The sequence below is a fragment of the Neopsephotus bourkii genome, unplaced genomic scaffold (genome assembly GCF_033783945.1).
Source record: "Neopsephotus bourkii isolate Nb327-2 ecotype Australia unplaced genomic scaffold, CSIRO-AGI_Nbou_v1 NB_1080, whole genome shotgun sequence".
NCBI classification, from domain to species: domain Eukaryota; kingdom Metazoa; phylum Chordata; class Aves; order Psittaciformes; family Psittacidae; genus Neopsephotus; species Neopsephotus bourkii.
The window spans coordinates 2495970-2517385 of NW_026901568.1; the positions used below are offsets into that span (position 1 = coordinate 2495970).

General features: G+C 41.6%; 1 protein-coding gene across 2 annotated transcripts in view; it reads right to left on the reverse strand.

Moving 5' to 3' along the window:
* The window catches only part of LOC133216989 (contactin-3-like), a 104683-nt gene extending 83669 nt beyond the window's left edge, over nucleotides 1-21014 (reverse strand). Inside the window, exon 1 of one of the 2 annotated variants that reach the window (XM_061362114.1) lies at nucleotides 20900-21014. The gene's annotated coding sequence lies outside the window, so the exon portion shown is untranslated. Of the gene's footprint in view, nucleotides 1-20170; nucleotides 20288-20899 lie in introns of those variants that run through there. The other variant, XM_061362115.1, reaches the window with a different exon arrangement.
* Nucleotides 21015-21416: the final 402 nt, after the last annotated feature.

Here is a 21416-nt window from a genome sequence, read left to right on the forward strand (position 1 = left end):
TTATCTTAAATTCCTCAGGAATCCTCATTTATTTTAAGACCAGCCACGGCTCTGTATCAACAATTTGAGAGGCTCTTTAAATCTAGCCAGAGGTCTTTACTTCCCAACACCTGCAAAGACAGTTCGCCTCAATCAATGTTGGGACCCCCATGGGAACACTTCACAGAAGAACTAGCTTTGCATTTTCCCTTAAGATTACAGGGGAATGTTTATCAGAATCTCTTAACTTTTTCAATTAAGCCAATTACGTGATACAACTTGAAATTAGAAAGTCTTTTAAGCAACAGCAACTCCAGGCCCAACATATGCGGAAGATCCATTCTAAATGCAGTGAATCAAGTTTGATGACATGTTTAGTTACTGTCATTAAAAACTAGATTACAACTATTTTTGGTGTTGGCATAGTGAAGGCGTTATGCTGATAGGGTAGATTAATTTTGCAAATTCAAAATACAAGTATTAAAACCCAATTACATTGTTCTGTTCCACATTACTTCATGAAACTTCCACACATTGATAAATATGAAAGTTGATGAGACAAAGCAGAAATAATCACTTTTGAGACCTTAAAATCTTACCGACACTACTTGCTTTTCCTATCTTGCCAGTCAGCTTGTGATTAACCAACTTAAAAGACAAACAAAAATATTAGATGTTTGCTACTCATAATACTTTGAGAAGTTTTAGCTGCATTAGCTGCTAGTATTAACAAACAAACAAGACCTCTCCTCACAGAAGAAACTAAAGACACCTTTTAGACAAAACACTTGCTATGACAATGTTAACTGCACAGACATCAGTCAAGACATTTGATTTCAAATGAAAGAACATGGTCCCCCTATGGATGCAAGTGCAGGTTCTGTCCTTGCTGTTGAGGGATGGCTCTCGTGCCCCAAGGAACAGACTTGTGGGTTTGCTACAGTGTTCATCTGAATATAGACCTGATGTGCCCTAGTTACAATCAAGCTCACTTCGTTTCCAAGCAAAATCTTACTTTCAGTGCCAAAACTGTACTTCCAAACCATATAGGAGGAAAGGGCATTTTACAGTGTACAAAAACATTCAGGCTGCAACGCCTTGATCAAATTCTTTACCTACAGTAATCAGGAATCTTGTCTGTTTAATGCAAAGAAAAGCGGGAAATTCCTTACCACTATTATAAAAATTTAAATACATACATTCATATTCAGTCACTGCCAAAAGCTAACTTCTGCTGCTACCTTAAATACCTCAATTTATTACCCTTATATAGACACATTCCTCTATACTTCAGCAGGTTATTAAATACCTTCCAAACCCATGCTACACAATGTCTGTGCAATAACCTCTTGCATTTCAAAACCCTATGATTAACGTACTGCAATGTTTAAAACTGCAACGCACCCCTGATGACATAATCTGTGTTCTTTCCATTAATTCTTCCTTTCTTGGAATAACAGTATTTCAATACAATAACCAACTTCAAAAAGCCTTTTCTTTTTTCCTCCACAAGAGTGACCTATCACAAATAAAGTTATTTCCTCCATTACTTTCAGACCCCCATGCCTATAATTTGTATGCTTGAGGCTTTCCCCCTGTAACTCACCAATTTCAGACACCCTTTTGATAATACACTTGGGTCATCACCTTCAACCAGGCATTCCAAGACAGGTACTTTCAGAGGTCAGAAATTCTTTGAAGCCAGATCACAAGATGTCACAAATCACTTCAAAATAATCCAAGGCTCTAGAATTACGATAAATATATCAAAGCTATTGGGGGGGAGGGGGAGAATCAAACATGAAGCGAGATGAACTATGCCTTGTGTATCTGCAGTGGGGGGAAACTAACTACCTGTCATGTTTTAACCAATTTCTACTTCCATTTCCATATGCTTTCTATTCCCATAATTTGGACAACTATGTTTGCATTTGCATTACTACTTCTCTGAGGTTCCTGGAGTACATGCTGACCTTTACCATGGCAAGCCTTAGGATGGCAGATGTTGCTGATGAGCCATTAGTTAGTGTCCTAGAATGAGACTGACCTTTGGCAGTCAGGGTTACTTTTATTAGCTGTTCCTCATTCTCACCTAAGGAGCCTTGGCATTAACATACGCATAGCAGTCTCTGGAAAAGTACAAATAATACAGTTTTTCTTTCAAAACACCTTTGGTTCCATCTCCTACAAATCATAACTTCAAAAGCTTCTTGTATGCTGGATGGTTGCCCATATATAACTCATCACTTTCCACTGCATGTATAATTTCACTCTGATACTCCTTGGCCAGAGCAAAGTTGATCCTGCTGCAGGGCAACACCTCACCTAGCTGCAGAGCACCACAAATGCTCACCAGGGCTTGCTGACCTGGCTCCAAGGGTTACCTACAGCAATTTGTCAGCAGTTCCCTCTTCATCAAAAATTTAAAGACTGCTGCATTTCAATAATCCTACTGCCCACAGCAATACCATCTCGTTTCCTCTCATATTTTTCCCATACAAGTGCAGTATCTACATATAATAAGCATATAGGACAAACAATGTTCACCCTACCCTTGAGGTGGGCTTCAAATCCCAATAACTGAAATTCAGGTAGTTCCATTTACCTGAACTGAGGCATCTAGGAAGCAAAAAAGTACCACAGAGTAATAATAGACTTTCAACCACTTGCAAAACCAAAACCAAATCCAGTACGATCCCCAAGCATTTCCTAATCACTGTCCCAACACAAAAAATTACAAAACAAAGCCACAGACAGACCAATAAATACCACCAGATGAAATAGCAATGTAGTCAATCCATTTATAAAAAGTCTTGGCATTGTTGTCAGGACACTGACAGTACAAAAGCATATAAAAATCAGCACAAATACTCTCAACACCAGACTGCACCAAAATTACTACCAACAGGACCCAGCATTTACCTAACTTTTCCCAGGAAGTTACTCTGATCTACAAAGCTTTCTGCAACAAATACTGTTGCCTTTATACCCCTCAAATACTCATTCAAACGTGTGCTTTAGCCTTACCGGTCTCTCTCACTACAGGAGACCTTAAACTCAACATTTCTGTCCTGTTAAACTTGCCCTTAAACTGAGAATTTCAACAGCAACACAGGACAAAAACCCTTCTGTGCCCAGTAACTTCAGAGCTGACAAACTCAACACTCAGTGCACTGTGGGCTTGAAAAAACTGAAGAGATTTCTAGGTTAAACAGTAAAACCTGTTGCTAGCTGTGTATATGTACACATATATACTTACAGCTAGCTATATATATAAAATATGTAACAATCTAATACTATACACTAAACAGAACTGTAGAAAAATTCCTTCCTTCTCACCCTCTTACCTCCTTCATTAAAATTCAAATAACTGGAAGAATTTTCCTCAATTTTAATGGCATTTTTGATATATGCATAACAATACAGGCAAGAAATCCTCAGTGCATGGCCACTTCTATAGTTACTCAAAAGACTCAACCAAATCTTGAACCCATGACCTGTGCACAGCATTAAGCAGGCATCTCCCAGAAAATCCAATGCAGTTACTTCTGTTTCCATCAGAAAAGGAAACAAAAAAATCCTAATTGAGATTTGAGGACAAGAGCCTCTATGTGACTGGGCACCACCTGTGCCTCTCCCATCTAGAATACCATCAACCACAGGCCTTGTGGCTTCCCACAAAGGTTTGAACTCAACTTTATTTATAAATGGAAAAAGTCTCAAAGATTTCCTACTTTAAAGTCTTTAATAATACATTTTAATGTAGGCTTTTATAGCCAATTTACTTGGTAAGAAAGAAGCCTTTCCCACACTATATTTCAGGGTTTTACAGTAAGGTTTTCTGCAGGGTTTGGGTTGTTTGTTGGCTTACTTTTGGTTTTGTTTGTTTTTTTTAGCCACTAATTCAGCTTTTTATGTAACTTGTCAGGGAGACATCAGAGGGTAATGTCAAAACCCCAAACAAACAACTGTATTAGAGGCCTCTAAGGCAGATGATTGTCCCCTACATGGTCCTCTGGCACCTTTGAACACTTGTACATAGGTGTGAATTTAACATTTTACTATTTGTATTTACTATACATCTGTTTCTTATTGGCTAATATGAAGAAGAGAAACTCCCTAGACCAAAACTGAGATAAAATTGATGTAAACTTCTTGGTGAGACACACTGCTCCATATGAGCAGTGATGGAAAAGTTTCTCTTCTTTCCGCAAGCAACAGACACAGGTCTCTTTTTTCTTCCTCTGAGCAGACACAAGCCAAGAGGAAGAGATGACCTATAGGCAAGCTGATCTGAGACAGAACCCATAGGCTTGTACAAGGATGAGGTGTGTGTGTATATATATATATATATATATATATATATATCACAAAACCAGAAGTAGATTCTTGTTTTTAAGGCCAGCAGACATCTCCGACTGTAAGAGTCTACAAGTGCTGCACAGATTTTATAGAAAATGGCACTCAGGGTTGAGCATGGGGAGTCTGGATGGGGAAGCCAACAGCAACAGGATCCTCTGGACAGTCTTCTGCTCCAGACCTCAACACATTCTTCAAACTACCTCCAGTGATAGAGAAGATAAGCATAACCTTGGGCACAGCACTCTATGTCAAGGCAAATACAGAGAGTAACTCACATCAACCCTTCTTACATGGCCAAAACCAGCACTGGGTGATGCACCACGGCACTCCCTCAAGCTCAGACCTCACCCCGCAAGCTGAAGGACCAGCCCCACAACCCACAAGCTCCAACCGTAACATTTGTTTACATTCTGACAACTGACATACAGTGGATAAGGAGATGTATTGTCTCTGTTTACTTGCAAAAGAAAAATCAATTCCCAATGAGGGCAAAACAGCATAAATGCATCAGGTATATAGGTAAACAAACAAAAGTTTGAGAATGGAAAATTTACATTTTATATACAGCTTCATCAACCTTTTCTTATTCTTTTAAAATATCTATAACTCAGAAACGGAGAAGCTCGACAGAATTCACCAATTTTAGCAAGGAACTGAGTTTCCAGAGATACAGCCACAGGTACCCTTAATCTAGCCTGTCTGTGACTATCTCACTTGAAGTCACATGCAAGAAAATAATCCCCTGCAGCATAAAGCACTGATGTGAAAGGAAAGAAAAGCTCAAAGTCACAGCTGAATGGTTACAGCTGAACCCATTTCAGCAGTATTTTTCCCCTTCTACTTCTTACTTGAGACCAAGGCAGCTTAATCTGCATTGATGTCTATGAAGTTTCACTTTAGCAGTTATTCAGCCTGAGAGACTTTCCTCTTATGATTAGAAATAAAATGCTCAAATATTTTTATGCAAAGCTCTAAAAAATAAAATAAATAACTGAGATATTGCCTGAAAACTTAAATACTGCACCTCACCCAAATTTCAAACTAGTAGCAGAGATATTAACCACAACATGAGCTTTTAACAGAAATTAACCACTTAAACTGACCAGCAGGCAGAATGACAGCCACTGGAGAATATGATAAAACCATTACAGATGTTCAGTTGATTAGCAGGGCTGATTAGCTTGCACACCACAATGCACTGTTTAACAGAACCAAGCCATTTTCTGGTTACTGTTAAGACCACAGAATATGGTATTTTCAATTATGATTTTTATGTTAATAGAACACTTCTCCACTTCTTCCCACTCCTCAATTTCTGTTTTGCCCCTCACACCATGCTCCCCTTTACGTACTGCAAAGAAATCCCTCAGTATTATCTTAGATACATACTTGCTTTGTTAACTCACCACTAAAAGAGGACCTCTATGATGGAAAGTAAAACAGAAGGGAAAAACACAATGAAACCTAAAGCGACAGGAGGTAATCTCAGGTTTGCATAATTACTTGTGTCTCCAGGCAGAAAAACAAACCTCACCATAAGACCATAAAATGGAAAAAAGCAGAATACTGAAAGTTAGAGGAATGTTAGGGTCCATCCCAAGATTAATGCATGCAACCAAAGTTTCTCTACAGCCACAAAAAGCAGTAAAGGACCTACTAGACTTGTTAGCCAAACAACTGTGAAACACCTTTTAGCCTTCCCACGTAACAAGGCCTCACTTAAAAAAAAAAAAAAAAAGAAAAAAAAAAGGCCTTTACAAAAGGCAGTGTTTAAATTACTTAGCAAGATTTCTTTAAATGTCAGTGCAAGGTTAAATTTGATAAAGGCTACACTGGCTTTGCTGGGTAAATGTGATAGCTTTGGTTTAAAAAGACCCCAAAGAAAACTGGAAGGGGCAGAGCACTACACTGAGATAGCATTCAGGTGATGAACCCAAGAATAACTGAAGCACTGAAAAATCAATTTCTTAAATGAGGGACTAAATTCAAGTAAGGAAATGTCTGTCCAACAGAGGTTTGAAAACCACTAAAGGAAAGGAAGATAGGAGGAAATTAATTGTCTTGTAAAGTATTAAAAGCACCTTGATACATGATGCCCCGGCAGGAAAACAAACCTGCAGAAAAGTCATCCACAGAGAGCATGTGGAGTTCACACCAGAGAGGGGGATGCAGAAACAACCCCAAATTTAAATTTGAGGTTCAGAAATTTTATTTCATCATCATAACATCACTACTGCGCTGACACAATCCTCGGAACCAAAGCAAGTTTGAAACACCAGCTTCAGGAAACCTACACTTGGAGCTTTGCTCACCAAAAAGCTCCGCTTCCCAAATGTCACTACCTTTCTTTCAAACAAGAAAAATTCTTTTCTGCTAAGTCTAATGGGAAAGTAGCAACAAGCCCCAGACCCCAGAAGATGCTGGTTTTCTTTGTGATCCCCAAGGTTCACCTCATATATTAATGCACTTGGAACTGCTCTCACTATTAATCATGTACTGCAGACTACGAGATGGCACTTTTCCAGAAATGATCTTAGACTAAATTCATAATTAAGAACCAATAAACCCACTGAACCAGAAAGTTCAGCCCTTCTGCAGAGGGCTACAAGCAGCCAAACTGCTTTACTCCCTACAGCAAGATTCACTACCACCTTTCATTTAAAGCACTGAGTGGAAACTGCCTATATAGTTTAACAACATACCTGTGTTTTGAGCCAGAAAAGGAAGGAAGAGGCCAGAGGCAACTGAAATGCTTTATGCACAGCTACACTACAGACACGCTACGTAACTTTGATCTGTCACCAGATTTGTATTTTCCTGTGCTACAGCCAAAGCAGCAGAAGCTCCTGGACAGTCCTACCTAATGCTTTTTTCTAATCCTCCAGGACACAGGGAAGCATCCCTAAGCGCTTTCCCAACATTCCAACAGAAATCAGTACCTTCAGCATGACATTTTTCTAGAGTTACCCTCATCAAAAAGAAAGATCCTCTACGAGGAACGGGTATGTGTGTGTCTCAACACATTTTATATGTATATAAATATATGTATATAAATAATGTATATATATGTATATAAATATATGTATATAAATAATGTATATATATTTATACATATATGTAAGCGGTTCTTACTACGTCTTGCAGGGAGAAATGATTTAAGTTGAATATGAAATCTGAATTGTCAGATCTATGATGATGTGACAATCTAACAAATCAAGCATGAAAGACTCTTCAATTACTAAAACATTTAGGACATCTCTGCATCCTTCATTTTACAGCAGAGAGAAGGTGAAAATTGGAATTTACGCTGAAACAAAGCCTTAAAGAACATACAATGTCTGGCTTAATTGATAGCATTAACGCAAGAAGAAATACACTTATCTATGAAAAGCCTTGTACAAGAGTACTCGAAGCTGTGCCTACAATGCATATGTTTAAGTCATGAAAAGTAATTTTAATTTTACAAAGGCTTTTGCAGCCTTTTTGACTAATAAGACCATTAAAATTCACCTGACCACAAACAACGAATCCAGAAAGCAGGATTTTTCAAAGCCTAACATTAAATGGGGCTTTCAAGATTTCTTTCACATCGCTATAATACTAATTGGATCTACACATATTTGACATAGAAGAGAGGAACAACACCATAATAGGACTTTGACAGTTGATGATAAGCCTTTCTGGGATTTTGTTTCTAGAAGTACCAGGCATTTTTTAGACAGACAAGTCTAAGATATGTAAAATATACCCCAGTGAAACAAAAAAGCATATTTTTTAGAAGTCCTCCACACAATGCAGAGAAAATTTGCGGAATTTATCAGAATAATACATCACCCAGTAGGATCCACAAAGGAACCAGATAAGTGTACTATCAGCAAGTTTGCTGATGACACTAAGCTGGGAGGGGTGGCCGACACGCCAGAAGGCTGTGCTGCCATCCGGAGAGACCTGGACAGGCTGGAGAGCTGGGCGGGGAATAACTTGATGAAATATAACAAGGGAAAGTGTAGAGTCCTGCATCTGGGCAGGAACAACCCCAGGTTCCAGTATAGGCTGGGGAACGAACTGTTAGAGAGCAGTGTAGGGGAGAGGGACCTGGGGGTCCTGGTGGACAACAGGGTGACCATGAGCTGACACTGTGCCCTTGTGGCCAAGAAGGCCAATGGCATCCTGGGGTGTATTAGAAGGGGGGTGGTTAGTAGGTGGGTTCCTTCCCCTCTACTCTGCCCTGGTGAGACCTCATCTGGAATATTGTGTCCAGTTCTGGGCCCCTCAGTTTAAAAAGGACAGGGACCTGCTGGAGAGAGTCCAGCGCAGGGCAACTAAGATGATTAAGGGAGTGGAGCATCTCCCTTATGAGGAAAGACTGAGGGAGCTGGGTCTCTATAGTTTGGAGAAGAGGAGATTAAGGGGTGACCTTATTAGTGTATATAAATATATAAAGGGGGAGTGTCACGAGGATGGAGCCAGGCTCTTCTCAGTGGCAACAATGAAAGGACAAGGGGTAATGGGTACAAATTGGAGCACAAGAGGTTCCACTTAAACCTGAGAAGAAACTTCTTCTCAGGGGTGACGGAACACTGGAACAGGCTGCCCAGGGAGGTTGTGGAATCTCCTTCTTTGGAGACTTTCAAAACCCGCCTGGACACGTTCCTGTGTAACCTTATCTAGGTGTTCCTGCTCCGGCAGGGGGATTGGACTAGATGATCTTTTGAGGTCCCTTCCAATCTCTAACATACTGTGATACTGTGAAGTTACACAAATCACAAATGCAGGCAACTAAATTCTGGGCTTGCCTGTTAAGTAAACAGGGGCTGGTGCCAGCACCTGGTAGATGCCAGAGGGAAGAACCAGCTATGTAGAGCAGTAGCTGTAGACACAGAGACCCTCATGGGGAATGTTGCACCCTCCTCTAGGTGACTGGGGTTGGCTTTTGGCTCAGAACATCCACCCAAATACTGGGTGCGACTTTGCGTAACTCAGACTTTGACAGCAAGTGGTGGCAAAAGGCAATTCTAAGATGACTGGAGAAAAAAAATCACTGCTATTTTTGTTGACAAAGCAAAACTTAACCTGGTTAGGGACAAAAAGAAATAAACACTACCACTTTTCTACCCCCAGTTCAAGTAACACAGCGCATTTCCATAAGCCCATTATGGGTTATACTTAACAGGTTAGCTATAAGGAAGAAGTTCTTTACTGTCAGGGCGGTGAGGCACTGGAATGGGTTGCTCAAAGAAGTGATAAATGCTCCATCCCTGGCAGTGTTCAAGGTCAGGTTGGACAGAGCCTTGGGTGGCATGGTTTAATGTGAGGTGTCCATGTCGATGGCAGGGGCCCTGGAACTGGATGATCTTAAGGTTCTTTCCAATCCAAACCATTCTATGATACGTGAAGTCTAAAAATCTGCTGCATCACAACATTGCTTCTTTTGTGCAAATTACAAAATAAATAAATAGAATCAGCTCTCTGCTGCAATATCTGTTCATATCTCAAATACCTTTCACATGTGCCATTTAGCTGGTTCAAATGACTAAATAATACTACTGCCCAGGAAGTATAGGGATAAATTAATCCATTAGCACCTTAATTAAGCTTATTGGACAAGTTGCTGAGTCTTTCAGAAATGAAAAATGTGGATCCTTATGAGTTCACGATGTGAGGAAATTCAAATTAGAATTGCAGACAGTGACTTGTCTGCACTGCTTATTCCCCAGACGTTAAGCTTTTCTGAAAACATGGTAGAAATGCTGATCCTTCCCTCCCTGCTGCATGGAACCAAGGACTGGGAGAAGACCGCTTTAGTTACAGTATTGTAAAGGGTCATAAGGATAAGAGGAGATTATTTTCTTCTGCTTATTTTGCCAAGATACCTGCAGAGAAAACAGGATTTTCCCCTTCCAGATGATGGTATATGCATCAGCTACAAATTACAAACCTGGTTCTCTCAAAAATGTCAATGCGGACTGCTATCTGCTGGAAAGAGAGCATCCCTGGACACAGAAGGGTAAGTATGTCTAAGTTATTAGCGATTTATACATGTGAGCCTTTTATGTAATTCTTTTCACACTATAGCATAAAAAAAAAAAAAAGCTTCAGGGAGCAGCTGGAAACATCCACCATGACAGTATCCGAAGTTCCCAGAAAGGCAGCAGATACCCAATGAGGAGTTAAGGGAATCAAATGACCCAGACAAGAACTCATGCTTAATATGCATTAAGTGATCAAGAGTCCATGTAAGATTCAAGGCAGACTGGAGAAAACTTCAGGTGGAACCTCATCAAACTTTACTACTGTTTTCTATCAGTTTCACACATTTTACTGATATACTTGGTTTTTTAAATCACAACTACATGAGAAGCCTGGGAGCTTTTTTCTCTTTCAGGATAACATATAAGCATAAGCAGCTAACTATGCAAGTTAGCAAAATCTGTAACATTAGGATGTTCAGATGCTGGGGAAGAGAAGATTGTGTGTTAAAATAGCTCAACAGCAGGAAGCACAAGGTGATGGAGCTTTGCAACTTCCTTAAGCTGCTTAGCTTCAGATAAGGAGCTTATGCAACTTTAACTCTGGAGTACATTCAGCAAGTGATATCAAAATAGTTTTCAAGTTAAGTTACACTTGGGACAGATGCCTCTTGAGCATTGTGCCATTCTGCCCTCTTACCAATGAAAGCAGTCAAAAATATCAACACCTTCCCCCGCCCAAAAGAAAAAAAGAACCAGGAAACACTCAGTAAAAGCTAGGCAATGTTTATCAGAGGAGGTAAGTACCATACTTGTTTTTCTTGTTATTTTCTTTGCCTGACGTAGTATATCTGCACAGGAGACCAGCTTCTGAGCTTTGGCATATGAGCAAGAGTGTTTCAGTTTCTACGTGGACCCTGACTACAAAGAGGCTGCTTTACAATCATCTGGAAATACTTGTAGAAATGATTATAAATAGGGCAGTTATTCTAGTCAGAAAGCAGACTTACAATAAGTTGTTAAGAATTCTTCATCTGAAAATAAACCAATCTACCCACAGTGGACCTACTCAAGAATATTCTTGGGATGGGATAGGGACAAGGTCAAAATACTGATGTCTTACAACAGTCTTGATTAAGTGGCCTCAAAGCTGAGACTTGAATAAATAATGACCATGAAAGAGATGCTACACTACTCTTGGAAGCTGTTGAAGGAAACAGAAAAAGCTGAGTAAAGTCCATGATCCTCTTCTGGACCCCAGTGCCTTATGGAAAGGTGCCAAATGCCATCACCACTTCCAGAGGAATCACAACAGTGGTGTCCAACACCAGGTCAGGGCACACCACAAACCATGGCAGATGCACAGGGGCCAGGTCCCAGAAAGACTGGGACCACTTGCCTCTCCAACCAAGGGCTCCTGGGGACTGTGTTTTTGAAAAGGATGGTGTGTTTCTTGATGAAAATTCCCTTATTTCAGCTGTTTTGCAGGACAGATCTGCAGAACGGCTTTCTAGTCTGCAAGTACACGTCATGAAGCTTTCCAGTACCTGGATTTTGGGGTGCCAACCACAGTTCCATGGCAGGGAAGAACTTGCTACAAAACAAAATGACAAGCAAGATCCACAATCCTTTGTTATAGTCCAAAAGAGAAAAGGGGAGGAAACCCTACCTGTTCTTCATTTAACAGTCATAAAAGAATAGCATAGTTAGATATAATACCACCTCTGTTTACTTTCTGAGCTTATCAAGGAAAAAGGATGCTCAAGTAGATTAAGCTAAACAGCTTTTAAAGCATTCAAAGCACCAGTTCTTCATAAACAGCCATACAAATTTTAATTTTCCTTAGCAATACAACAGCAGAGACAGTCAACATAAGATTCAAAATCCAATAGGTACAACAACTACAGTGAGAAATTGATAAACTGCAAGATCTATAAACAGATTAAGCTAAACATATAAAAGGAAAACTACCACATATATGCAACTACTTCAGTAATTTGATTTGATTCTACAAATCATTTACCAGTTTTCTGTAAGGCTTCATAACTTTTTGTGCCTGCAGTTTCCACAGAGCTTTTAGGAAAGGAAAGATGTAAGAGTAGCTACAAGAGAAATAGCACTATAGTGCTATTATAGTGCTATCTGCCCTTTTGAGGGCAGACCCTCAAAAGCAGAAGAGGAAAGTAACTCCTATTTACATTAATTTAGCTACTTCTAGGACAAAAGCTAACTCTTGCTTAGTCAGGAGTAGAAAACGAAAAACAAGCAAATGTCCAAGAATGGAAGAAGTGTTACACATGAGCAGCTGCTGCCCTTTATGTTGTTAAGAAAGAGACATTTCACTGCACTGCCACTGCATACGGACAATGACAGCAACAGAGCCCACCAGGGCTGCACACAGTGGTGCTGGGCTCCGGCAGCTTCTGCAGGCTTCAGCACCACTCCAAGTACAGGTCCAGGTAAACTATTACCCAACCCAATCCGAATACTAGAAAAAAGTTTTCAGCATTAATTTAGCCAGCCACCTTCTACCAGTTTTAACAGGGAGATGCTTGGTCAAGTAAATGTATATACATCTTTCTTCTTTCGGTATGAACCATGAGATCAATAGCCTACAGCAACAAGACATACATTTTCCTCCAGTGCAAAAAGTCTAGTATACAAATAGAGGCTTTTCTAATGACATGCACACAAACCTAATGAGCACCTGGAACATCTCTGTAGAAGCAATAAATCTTTATCTGGAGGAGGTGCACAGTGCTGAAAACATACGCTTAAATGCTCAAACAGATGCTGGGGCCTGCACCATTGAAGATCTCATAGGAAGGACTACAAACCTTAGGAACTTAGGGACTTCTGGTCTTAAGAATGGAAGGAAAAGACTCAAAGTGCATGCACATACATGACAGTGTATATGCTAACAGCTCTTGATCACTGTGCTAGGTTTTTCTTGAGAGCATTTGTTTTTAAAAAGCACTACAAATATTTTACTGTTATTACTTAATTGTACATCATGTTCCCACAGCATAACACGGTTAGTGGGAAACCGGTACTGGTGTCAAAGAGTGACCTAGCAGAAATGCAGTCAACCTATGCTCTGCTTAAAAATTACCCTAATAAAGCATACACAAATATACAGCCATTTTGTCATGTGCAATCTACATCACCACACTCGCCTGAGGTGTTAAATAACCCAGGTTCCTGAAGAGAGCTTTCCTCCCACTGGTAACCTCAGCTTCTGACACAGAACCTGCACCAGACTTGTAGCAAAAAGCACCAAAATGTTACCATTTAAATAAAGCCCCCACAGCAAACAGTGACATTTTTGTCATGAGCTTTTGATGTGAAAACTTTACAAGATCCTGCACTTGTATGTTCTACCAACACACAGTCCCAACACCCAGGAATGCTACTGTCTTGCACCTAAAAGTTCAAGACCACCCAGGGTTACTACCTGTTTCAGCATCTAATAAGCATCAAGCCCACCCTGATGCTTGTCGTCCCCCCCCCCTCAAGTGAGAGCACCAGCAAGTGGTTGGGATGTAGTAAAGACAGACCCAGTTTTCATGATTTTAGCAACAGACTATCCTCAACCAGCAGGACACACACACATTCAGATGACCACAATACGGCTTAAGAAGCCAGGATGAAATCAAAACATGATTATATTCAGGAAAATTAAATTATGGTTTCTGCATCAACCATGCGAGTCCAATTTCCCAGTTTCTCCATGTAAAATATCTCCACAGTAATATGCTATTAAAACAGTATTTTTCATCTCGCACGTTTTACTGGAAATGCTAAGAGACTCCGACTTCAACAAATGGAGTGTCTTCAAATGCAGAGCTGCTTGATTCTTCTGTAAATGAGCTATGAAAATCAGTATGCTTGCAAGCTAACCAAAATTCATCATTTACTGACCCGCTCAGGATCAGATTAGACAGGATTGCTTCTTATGCAGTCAAGTAGCACAATACACTGAAAATCATTGTTGCCCTGACCGCAGCACAGGCAAAAGGGATGCTGGCCACGCTTTATATTAAGTCAGATTGTGGAAAACCAGTTGATTTTCCCCACCAATTTTCTCCAAAGAGAGGTTTACATCTACAAAGAGCTGTAATTTATTAGGTTTTAAATTTCATAAAAAGACCTAAACATGTTGAGCAGTAATACTCTTCAGAACAGTCAAGGCCTATTGAACTCAAGCATACTCCTAAATTATGAACATGGCACTACGATTTCAGCAGTGCTGGAGAAATAACACTTTTTTTTATTATTTTTTAAATTAGTACACAAAAAATGGGAATAAGGAGAAGAGCATTTTTTAAGAAAAAATAATGCCAGGGTGGGCCATTTACTGCTTGGATTAAGATATAGATGGCAAAGTAATCTGGATTTAACCATAAACCTTCAATGAAGCTCAAACTACTGTTCTAAGGCTACAGCAATATTCAAGATTTCTCTCTTCATTATAACAATGTACAATTATCTTTCCCCAAGTATACAACTCAAACCCAAAGAAATAGCATATAGGAATACACCTATAGCAATAGATACAAAACCTGCCCATATCTGATGCCTCTGGTGCTTCTTGTGCTGTTTCCACCTCACAGAAGCAAAACATGTCTTTACTCCACAGCTTCCCTGGCACCATGGTATGCAAGTGACTTAACACCATAAAAAAGACTTCTGCTGAAATAAGCTGCAATCATAGGAGCTGAGACACACCTGCCACAAGCAGGCACACCTGGGTGGATGTGCAGCATAGGGAGCCTTGCTCCATCCTCAGCTGCAATTTATTAGAATGTACTAACACAAGCCCCAGCATGAGGAGATTGGTGGCAGCTGTTTGTAAGTCAAGTTTAAGTTGCACGAAGATTTTATAAGCTCCTTCGTGCTCACATTTATTAACCGTTTTTCATTACAACATGCATTTCCCCCTCAAACAGCAAGTCAGAAATTTAAACAATATGCACTGTATTACTGAGACCCTCATGCCTGCCCTCTGCCCATCACAGCAGCACACAAGAAGCAACAAGCCCTTAAATAAAAACAACTTTTCCACTGTGTCTTCACATTGTTGTTTCAGCCCCTGTATACCTATAGATACACCTGAAGTCATATTAGCACTGCACAGCACGTGATCTGATGTTGGGAGAACTTTTTTTTTTTTTTGTGGGTGGAGGCATATTTGGGGTTGGTTTTTTGGTTTTGTTTGGGTGTGGGTTCTTTTGGGGTTTTGGGGGGTTGTTTCCCCCCCCCCATTTAGTCTGCAGATTGGTTTTTGTCTGTCTGTCTTGGATATTTTGGGGGGTTTGGTTGGTTGTTTTTCCCCAGCATTTGGGTTCAGCTACAAGACTTCCAGACAAAAGAAATAAAGCAGATAACAGCTCAGGGGAATTAAAAAATAAAAAAGACAATTGAGTCAACTGTTAAATTTCAATAGCACACTCTTCATAACCATAAATGTCAGCCTTTAAGTGTGGAATTAGTCTCTCTGACAACAACTTGCTTATTTCCAATACTTAAAGAAAAAAGGAAAAGTTAACCTATTGCTATGAAAGTACCAGTTAGAAGAAATACTGGTCTGAGTTTGGTGCAGGGGGTATGAGGTAGCAGTGTAATTCTCAAGGAAAATCCTTGAGGTTTATCCTTGTATTTTCCAGCACCCAATAATTATTTCCAGCACCCAGTAACTGACCAATCAATAAGAAGCTCCCAGACAAGTCCTGTCACCTCTTGTTTTCTCTTCCTATTATCTGAAGCACTTGCTTAAAAGCCCTTTACAAACCATGCTGCTGGCTGATTTTCTGAGGGCCCACCACATTGATTGCTCTGCAGTACCTGTTTTAAATGCTCCATGATTTACAGTCAAACACAGACAAGGTATCTCCTGTGTGCAAACAGGATTAAGACCACACTAAAAGACATATCTAGTTTCAAATACTGTCCGTTCTCAAGAAGTTCCTCCAGGTAAGCACATGTAGGCTTCAGATGTGATTGTTCAGGGCTGAGGACAACTTCAATAGCTCTGACTGCAGTCTGGCTCAGCTGGAAATGCAGTAATTTTGCCAGTTAATTATTGTTTACATTGATCAACAGATACATTTTTCAAGAGAAAAACACTTAAAAGTTATAGTTTAGAGAGAAAAAATATCCCACATCTGCTACAAAAAATGAAAGTATCATTGATTTTTTTAAGGAATAATATACTTTATTACACTTTAAAAGTGAAACTTTAAAAGTATAAAACTGTTCTTTCAAATAAAGCCAATGTTATATACATTGAGTTGTATTTTAAGTGATCTTCTCTTACACCAGATTTCAATATGCACATTTTAGTTTGATGCAAATTAAACCCCTATTATCAGCATTATTTCACCAGCTGTCCACCGCCTTCTCTCTTCTCTCTCTCAACCAAGCACAAGACTGAGAATCCACTGAGATTTTTGGAACTCTTGCCACTTCCCTTTATTCTGCATTAGCTCCTCTCTTCTTTATACTAAAGAACACACTAAACCCAAAACTGATGTATAGTAAAATTGACTGCAGTCAAAGAGCTCTCCCACTCCCCCTCCCATTTTTGTTATCCAAACAGTATTCTCCCTGGATACACTTTCATTTAAAAGGCCTTCAACTTTGATCTGGTTTTCATCTGTCTCAATGGACACAAGAACAGTGTGGACGTTTGAGCACTGAATCAGTACCTGTAAGCAAGAAAACCTGCAACCTTTACCCAATCCTTTCCTATGCTAAAGCACATTATGATGATTCTTCAGGTTTTTTTCCTCTAACGCATTCCCCTACACCACATGCTATAAAATGTGGATATTCAAATCTACACTGAGACTATTAGCTATGACTCTAAATAGTTTCACCAAATCAAAGGCAGAGATGTTAGCATAAGGGAAGACTGCAGATCTGTTAACTTCATGTTTCTGCATTTTAATTGTTTTTATTTGGGATAATCACTGACTGATCTTTCCCTGGTTGGGCTCAAAGAAGCTGCCTCTGAGGGAAGCTTAAGCTGTAGAACTGCTAAGCAAAATTAAAAAAAAAAAGACCTGGGAAAGGACTTACTGTTACCTCAGATGTGTTTTGTTAAGGAAAGCAGCAACAGAGTGACCATTTCAGAGCATGAGCATCAAGGTAAATCTGCTCCACCGTTTCCAGAGACAGTTACTGTGGCACATCCCATTTTGAAGAATTAAAACAATACATTTCTAAACTTCTTTAAACAAAAGTTGATTTTGAAGTATCTTGCTGTTTAATCCATCTTGACATCACCCCTGTACAACAGGAACTTAAGCAATGCATTCATCACAAAAGCATCTTGAATAAGTCATTTCCCATCACTTGTAACTCTAGTGGCATTCCACTCCAGCACATGCACATGACTATAATCTAGTGTTTGCTTGTTTCCAAATACAAACTAATACAAACTAGAAGGTTACATCTTCAATATCAGAAGACAGACCTAGCTGCCAAAGTCAGTACACCAAGAATGAAAACTAAGACACACAAAAAGTAACAACTATACAGATGAACAAACATCCCATTTTCCTTGTATTTTCCAGTAAATCAAGCCCCATCTGTAATTATTTCTCAAGTCATCCAAAGTCTTCTTTATACTCAGAAGAGATACTCACCACCAGTCCTAGTCATTCCTTATCAGTAGTAACTTCCTCCTTCTCTCTATAGGCTTGCTGGCTCATACAGCAGCACCACAAAACCATGCCTTTCATAATTTCAAATACATGAAAATCTTGTTTGCTGACTGCAGTTAATCTGTGTCTTCTTGTATCAAAGTAAGACCTGATAATCACTTATGCTCACATAAAATCACTGCCTTATGACACTTGTAAGAAGCAGTCTCTTCCAGGAAGAAGAGTACAAGATTGAATCTATCTGCAGAAATTCCCCATTAGAATACCACAAGAACAGAGAGATGTGGCACTAAATGAAAAACAGTGAACCTTACTCAAAAAATGAAACCCCAAACCAAAAATAACCCCAACCCTCAAACCATCAAACTCATCCCCCCCTGCACAAGGGGTTGGAAACTCTCATTTATGAGGGGGAGAAACACCAATAAAAAAATTATAGAAAAGTAACATGAAAACGTGGCATCACTATGTAGCTGCAGGGACTTGCTCTCCAGGAATTTAAGAAACAGGTTTTTTCAGTACCTCATAACTCACACATTCATGAGTCCACAAGCACACAGATTAGCAAAGCACACAGCCAACACACCCATTTCTGTGCAAGACCCCAACTTGCACAGAAGGGCACCAGTATCAGAACTGAACTACTGCCAGGGCTACAGGAGCTATGTGCAGGGCCAGAGCTTACTGCAACAGCTCCAAACCCCACAGGCTCTCTTAAAAAAACCTATTATTTTTACTGCCCTTAACATAAAACGTACCGAGTTGCACGTTAATCAGACAACCCCTACCTGACGCACTTGCTATTCATTAAGCAACAAGACACAAAACCAGCTTTGGAAAAATCCAGCAGCAAACCCCAGTGCCAACTCACAGCTCCTCTGCTCTGACAACACGGACGCGAGTGGCACCTCCTACTGCTTTACACACGCCTTCAGCTCAAAGCCTGTCGTTCATTCCCACAGCAAGGCAACGCCAGGAGTAATTCAGAGAAGACACTATAAAGCCTGCAGGAGCCCTGGCGAGCAAGGGAAGAGCCTGAATAGCGCGACAGAGCTCACAGCACAGGGGAGAGCATCAACATGCCTCTAAACTGCAGATGCAAAATCAAGTCAGCAGCTTTCTTTACTAAGAATTATTCACCTGCACTAAACCATTTTCCTCACATGCTTTCATAAATTCATTCACCACATTAGTATGGAAAGTCTCTCTCATTATAAATAACTCCCTAGAATATTTCTACAGAGTAGCAATACACTTGCAATGCTTAAAAGTTCAGCATTTCCATTACAATTTTAATTATTTGTTCATAACTTTCCATATACGTTAAAAACTACATCACTGAACTAACCTGGTATGCAGCTTCAGCCCCTTTTCAAGCTTCTCTCAAAATACTGCAGTCAATACTTTGTAGAGTTTGCTTGTACTTCATAAAGTCTTGATTTTTATATTTTTGCACTAATAATAAAGATGCTGACATTATTTCCCCTTGTATAAAACCACCACTTTGACATACACACAAACAATCACCAGCATACTGATTTCCAGCTGTCCTCAATATCATCAGTAAGGTAATCACGACTAACCAGTTAGCACCCAAGGCCATAGTTGGCTCATTTCACATCCTAAATGGACTGATCTCTCTCCCATGCATGCAACAAAATGGTGTTTGGATTTCGGTTAATCACAGCCAGGCACCACGCTTAATTGGCAACAAGGTCACAAAGTGATACTGGGGACATAAGCTGCTCATACCCAGTAAGGTAACGTACGAATCAAATAAAACCCCAAAAGTTCCAAACAAGAAAATAAGTCACTAGTTAAAGGACGAACACACCACAGCAAACGAAACCGGCTGAGAGGCTATTGCAGGGAGCTTCAGAAGCAGAGGGAGAGCAGAGCCCTCAGCTGTTCACATCACCTTACCGCCGACAATATTAAGAGACCCCCCAGAAACTTCGTGTCTGGCTCAGTCCTTTCCCCGTGTCTGACGGGAAAGTTCTGGTTTAGTCAGGATATAGTCAAAACTGAACGGTCCCGAATGATGCACAGAGAAAGCAACGTTATTTAAGGGAAGAAAGGAAACGCTTTCAAAAACCTTTACTGGAGTGTTGTGGGGTTGTCTGGGTTTATTAAACCAACATACTAGCACTCCCACCGACTCGCAGAGAGAGGAAAAAAATTTCGTATACTCACGTTCCTGAATTTGAGACTATTACGAGTGCTTAATGAAAAGCAACGCTCGAGAAGCACAGCTTAGAACTTGACTAACTCCAGACCCACTTAAAGCGATGCTCGGGGAAGAAGGAGCATGCAGATGCTCCGCGCTTTCAGGCAGCCGGGTCTTGCGGAGCAGCGGCAGACTCCCGGCCGGCGGCCCCGCAGCGATCCGACCCGAACACGGCTGCGGAGCCTGGGGGTCTGCACCCAGGTGGGAACACTCGAGGAAGGGAAAGCGGCGCAGGCTGGGAGAGCTGCCTCGCTAGTGCGATCAGCGGAAATCAATCAGGCTGTGCGCTCGCACCGGTGCTGCAGCAGCACCGCACCTCACCTGGAAGAGCCCCATTTTCCACACCGGACTGTAGATGCGCTCAGCGAGGCAGCGCGCTGACCGCCGCCGCTCCCCCAAGCCACACGGTACAAGTAGCTCCCGCCGGCTGCGCAGCCCCAAGCCGGTCGCCGGCACTGCCCTGACAGCGGCCCTGCTGCCCCCCCCCGCCCCAGCGACAGCAACTTGGTTGCCCACGAGGCGGCCCCACGCGCGGCGATGGCCGCGGCTCCCTCCCTCCGTTCCCCCGCTTCTCGGGGCGGGAGGGCTGAGGGCAGCAGCGGGGGGCAGCCTCCGCCACACCGCTCGCCTCAGCCGCGACCCCGGGCCGGCCCCGCCGGGCACTCAGCCCAACTTTGTTCCCCGAAGTTGCCCACCTCGAGCCGAGCCCTTCAGGCGGAGCCACCCGCCGCTATCCTGCGGCTCCGACGCGCTCCCAGCCTAGTCTGGAGCGGCGAGCGCCGCGCTTCAGGCGGCGGGGCGGGGCAGGCACGGCTCAGCCTCCCGCCCACTCGCTCGCCTGCTACCCCGGGAGCCGCGCAGAGCCCGGCCCAACCCAGCCTGACCCTGCCCAGCCGCTCTGCCGGCAGGACCCGCTGGGATTGCTGGCGGCTGGACCTGGGGGGAACCACGGCGGCTTTCCTGAGAGCCCGGGGAAGCTCCACCACAATGTACGTGGGGCCTGAGGGGAAGAGCGGGTGACACGAGTCCTGCAGGGAGGGCGGCCGTGTCGGGCTGCCCCTTCCTGCCCGGGCTGAGCGAGTTTGTGGCTGGCGGAGGAAACTGACAGAGGAGAGCTTACATTAAAACTCCCATCTGATTTCTGGGCTGGAAGCCCAGGGGAAGAATCAGGTTCACGTAGGTCTCTGTGCAGAAGCCGGATGGAGGTTTTAT